Source organism: Suricata suricatta, chromosome 9, assembly GCF_006229205.1.
Source record: "Suricata suricatta isolate VVHF042 chromosome 9, meerkat_22Aug2017_6uvM2_HiC, whole genome shotgun sequence".
Classification (NCBI taxonomy): domain Eukaryota; kingdom Metazoa; phylum Chordata; class Mammalia; order Carnivora; family Herpestidae; genus Suricata; species Suricata suricatta.
Window position 1 is genome coordinate 8,972,543 of NC_043708.1, and position 5,582 is coordinate 8,978,124.

Consider the following 5,582-nt stretch of genomic DNA (forward strand, 5'->3'; position numbering starts at 1 on the left):
GGGGGAGGGGCAGAGAGAGAGGGAGACACACAATTGGACGCAGGCTCCAGGCTCTGAGCTGTCAGCACGGAGCCCGACGTGGGATTCGAACTCCCTGACTGTGAGATCATGACCTGAGCCAAGTCGGACGCCCCACTGACTGAGCCACCCCGGCATTCCTCCATGTTTACTTTCTTTCTCTTAGGATCATATAAATCAGCCAGGCCAGAATATAATTCTGAACCACACCGAAGTGCGGAGTGAGGGGTGAACATCTCCTTTCTCCCCAGTGCTTTTCCCCGAGGGGGATGCCCTCTGTCCAGAGTTCGGAAGTCCCAGGCATCTCGTATGTGTCTGTGCTCATGATCCGGTCCATCGTGGACAGCTCATGACCTTCTGTCTTCGTTAGTCACAGCATCACCATCTGCCGTCAGGGGGAACCCACGTACCTCGCGTCCCGACGCACATTTCCTTGCTGCTGGTGAGGCGCCGTTCCTGAGCTGTTGCAGTTAACTCCCCAGACCGCGGTGCCTGGAGCCCTTCGGCGGCCGCACTGGGGGAGGCCCTGAGGGCCAGAACCTTGCTTCGGACTTGCCCCAGCCCCACGCCCCCACACGGCAGGGGCCAGCCGTGGATGTGTGCGGGGCTAGAGGGTTGGATTACTTTGTCACTGCTTGATGGCATTCCTGAACCGCCCGTCACACCTTCCCTATTTTTCTACGGGACATTTGGCCCTTTTCTTACTGTTAGAGCTTTGAGTTGAGTCAGGGCAATGAGGCCTGCGTCCTATATATACGGTACTGATATTTCCTCTCAAAGCTGCCGTTCGTGTTTTAACTTGGTCAATGGCCTTTTTCTATAGAGAACGTTTCATTACAGAGTAAAATCTGTGAATCTATTTCTTTCCTTTTCTTTTGAGTTTTTATTTATTTTGAGAGAGACAATGAAAGCAGGAGAGGGGGGCAGAGAGGAGGAGAGAGAATCCTAAGTAAGCTCCGTACTGCCAGTGCAGGGGTTTGATCTCATGAACTGTGAGATCATCACCTGAGCTGAAATCTAGAGTCAGACTCTTAACAGACTGAGCCACATAGGCGCCCCAGTGAATCTATGTTTTTTTAATGTTTGTTTATTTTTTTAGAGAGAGACAGAGTCTGAGTTGGGAAGGGACAGAGAGAGAGAGAGAGAGAGAGAGAGAGAGAGACAGAATCCAAAGCAGGCTCCAGGCTCTGAGCTGTCAGCACAGAGCGAGAGAGAGAGAGAGAGAGAGAGAGAGAGACAGAGAGAGACAGAGAGAGAGAGAGAGAGAGAGAGAGAGAGAGAGAGAGAGAGACAGAATCCAAAGCACGCTCCAGGCTCTGAGCTGTCAGCACAGAGCCTGACATGGGGCTCGAACTCACAACCACGAGATCATGACCTGAGCCGAAGCCAGATGCTTAACCGACTGAGCCACCCAGGGGCCCCAGTGAATCTATTTCTTTTTTTTTTAATTTTTTTAATGTTTTATTTATTTTTGATACAGAGGGAGACAGAGCATAAGAGGGGGAGGGGCAGAGAGAGAGAAGGAGACACAGAACTGGAAGCAGGCTCCAGGCTCTGAGCTAGCTGTCAGCACAGAGCCCGACGCGGGGCTCGAACCCACGAGCATGAGATCTGACCTGAGCTGAAGTCGGAGGCCTAACCGACTGAGCCACCCAGGCGCCCCGCAGTGAATCCATTTCTTAATGGCTGCTGGGCTATGTCTTGCTTAGAAGGGCCTGCCCTACCCCAACACTATGATACAGTTATCTGTAATTTCTTTGAGTACGTTTATAGTTGCATTTATTACATTTAGGTCTTTAATCCATCTGGAATTTATTTTTGTATCTAAGGTGATGTAGGAATTTAATTTTATATTTTCAAAGTAATGGCCAGTTCTTCCGATGCTATTTACTATATAATCTATCACCCCCACTATTAATTTGTAAAATAGCATCATTTCTATGTGTCTGTGGCATCATATTGATCCTCTGTCTCTCTCTCTCTCTCAATCCCAGCCCTCCCTCTCTCCCTCTCTCTCATCCATCTATACCTTTATGCCCCTTGGTTGTGTTCCATTAATTCACTTGTTACCATGTTGTGTAACCATCTACTTGTGTGGTATCTCTTAATAACTGATGGGGTAAGATCTTGTTCTCCTCCATTAGTTTGGTGTTTTCCTGATAATTTTAGTTGTTAAATTTGTTATACAATGTACATTTAAAATCCCAGAGGAATAAATATCTGTTGGTATTTTGACTGCACTCACACTTAGCTTTGTAGATTAATTTGTAGAGATGGTACATCTTTATAACATTGAATATCACCATCCAGGAAGATGGAGTTTATCGGTTAGCTCTTACCGTGTAACAAAGCGTCCTGGAACTCAGTTTGAAACACCTGCATTTGTTATTGCTTCCAAGTCTCTGAGTTGGCTGCAGACTGGCTGACTTGAGCTTGGTTTGGCTGGGTGGCTCTGCTTCAAGTTACAGATGCCTCTGGTTGGACTTAACTCGTCACTGAAGTTGGGGCTCAAGTCTGCTCCCCTTTCCTTCCTTCTGGGCTCCAGGTCTGGGGCACCTTCTCTTGAGGCAATGGCTGAGATACAGAAAGGCAAGGAGAAGGCTCTTAAGACCTGGGGTCGGAATGGTTACATTATCACTTACGTTCATGTGCTGTTGGCCAAATCCAGCCACATGGTCAAGCCCAGCACCAAGGGTTGAAGGAGTAGTCTGCCCACAGTGAGGCCACGGTAATGAATGGATGCAGAGAGGGATGAAGAATAGTGGCCAGTAATGCAGTTGACTTCAGGGTATACCTTTGTATTTAATGTTTCTTTCTTGTTCCTTAGTAAAGTTTTATGGTACTTTGCATATATATTTCATAATGCTCACTGGATTTATTCTCATTGCTATTGGTAGTGGGACCTTTTTTCCATTATGCATTACAATAGGTTTTTTTTTTTTTATTGGCATACAGATAAATAGCTTACTGACTTATTTTATTATATCCAACCTACCTCACCAAACTCCTATTGGTTCAGCGTGACTTTTCAGTTGACTTTGGGGATATCCTAGGTGGTCAGTAATGTCATTGGAAATCTATAATAAATTTGCCTGTTCATTTCCAATACTTATTTCCCTGATTTCTTTTCTTTACCTTATTGTACTCAGTAGGTTCTCTAGTGAATATAACAAGTGTCATTGTTTCATTCCTATACGAGGATTGATTCTGGGCTTTGCTGATAAATATCATATTTACTCTTGGTTGTTTCGTGAGAAATAATGTAAATGCTTGCAGTAAAGATAAGGCTCCTAGGAAATTAAAGCGATGAGTTTAGAAGTCAAATATGCTTTAATAAATCACTAGTTTGTATTCTTCTGGCTGTGAGTGCCGATATGAGCTCAGTCCACTAACGGCAGTTATTTAAGGATGTAGAACAAGGGAAGCTAAGCTAGATGAAGGGCTTAGAGGGTCGCTCAGATTTTCCCTTCATCTCTCATCCGAGTTCCTTTCTATGTTTTGTCTTTATTTGTATATGCCTGCAGAGCAGTGTTGTTCTCTGTTCCCCAATCATTGGGCAAACACATGGTTCCTCCTTCCTCTGTCCCCCATCACACTTTCTATTCCCCACGACCCATTCCAGATTCTAGCAGACGAAACTCTGATCAGCCTCACCTGAATCAGATGCCCCCAGCCCCCCAGAAAACATCAGTGGTCAGAGGACAAAGATGCCCCAACGTCCATGGCCCGGAGGGTCCCTGTCTGGATCTGGGGAAGTCGGGAGGGGTTGTTTGGGGCCAGACATTCCACACATGTCACTTGTGCAGAGAGTACCTTCAACTCAACAGCAGGAATCCTGGTTTTAGAATTGAGAGGCTTCAGATCGCATCCTGACTCAGCCCTGGACCCTCACCTTGACCTTGGAAACATTAAGAGCCCCCAGCCCGGTCACTCCATCTTTGCCAGCTTTACTGAGGTATAACCAACAAATAATATTGTATATATTAATGTGAGCATCGTGATGTTTTGATATGTGTAAATATTGTGAGATGATCACTACAATCAAGCTAATTGACACACGCCCATCACTTCACATAGTTACTTCTGTGTGTGTGTGTGTGTGTGTGTGTGTGTGTGGTGAGAACACTTATGATCTATCCCCTTGACAAATTTCACATACAGTAAAACCTCGGTTTGTAAGTGTAACCCATTCCGGAAGCACACTAGTAATCCAAAGCACTTGTATATCAAAGCAAATTGCAAGAACCATTGTCTCCGTTGCGACTGATCATATGACATCAGGCGTCACATAGGACTCATATTGCAGGACACCACTCATTTATCAAGTTAAAATTTATTAGCAGTTTGCTCGTCTTACGGACACTCACAGAACAAGTTACTCCAATCCAAGTTTTACTGTATACACTACGCTTCGTTCACTGAAGTTCCCGAGCTGTTAGATCTGCAGGTGCAACTGAAACATTGTCGCCTTTGGCTAAAATCTCCCTGTTTACCCCCAACCCCAGCTCCTGACAGCTGTCATTCCACCTTCTGCTTCTATGCTCTTGACTTTTTAAGACTCCACTTAGGAGGGGCGCCTGGGTGGCTCAGTTGGTTAAGCATCATGATCTCACAGTTCGTGGGTTTGAGCTCCATGTCGGGCTCTGTGCTGACAGCTCAGAGCCTGGAGCCTGCTTCGGATTCTGTGTCTCCCTCTCTCTCCGAACCCTCCCCTGTTCGCGCTGTCTCTCTCTATCAAAAATAAATACGTAATTAAACAAAAAAGATTCCACTTAAGAGTGAGATCAATGTCTGGTTTCTTTCACTTAGCATCATTCCTCCAAGCTCATCAAGGCAAGACCTCCTGCTTTATTAGGGGTGAATAATATTTCATTATATGTTGTATACATATCACCTTTCGTTTATCCCTTCATTCATTCATGGATGCTTAGGTTGCTTCCCTTTCTTAGCCATTATGAATTAGCCTTTTCTCCTGCTTTTTACATGGGATTAACAATGTCTGTGCTTCTTCCTTACAGGGCAATTGGGCAAAAGTGATACATTATTTAATGTGACAATGTTTTGTCCCGAAGCTAATTAATTGCATAATTGCTGCAATCATTTCTTCTGCTGTTTATTCGCCCGCCCCTCCCTCCTTCTTCTCTAAATATAACTTGTTTCTTCATCAGTATTAAAAAATGTACAGTCTCATTGTAGAAAAAAAGAGGGTGAGCCAAAAGAAGAAAATAAAACACCCTTATCTTGCTGTTAGCACTGTGTCAATCACTGGTCATGACCTTTTTCTTTCTTTTTCTTTTTCCCCCCACTTTCACGTTTTAAACAATACTAGAATCATATGAGGAAGTTCTTGGTACGAGTGTTTCCTTGTCTTGGACTGAGTGGGCGTGGCATGTGGAGGCAGAACCATCCCTGACCCAACATTCTGGAAAGCAGGCAGGAAGGTGAGGGCAAAGCAGACTGCAAATCCCCCGGTGCCCCTTCCTTTGCGGGCCTCCTTCCACCCTCCTTCCCAGCCTCCTTGAGAGACTGAGCATCCTGGATGAGTGGGGGTGGGGGAGGGGTGC

General features: G+C 45.4%; 1 long non-coding RNA gene across 1 annotated transcript; it reads left to right on the top strand.

Moving 5' to 3' along the window:
- The first annotated feature begins 3,858 nt into the window (after nucleotides 1–3,858).
- On the top strand, nucleotides 3,859–5,280 carry LOC115300859. The gene is made up of 2 exons (XR_003912890.1): nucleotides 3,859–3,973; nucleotides 5,037–5,280. It is a non-coding gene; the product is annotated as an uncharacterized LOC115300859 (long non-coding RNA).
- The last annotated feature ends 302 nt before the right edge of the window (nucleotides 5,281–5,582 follow it).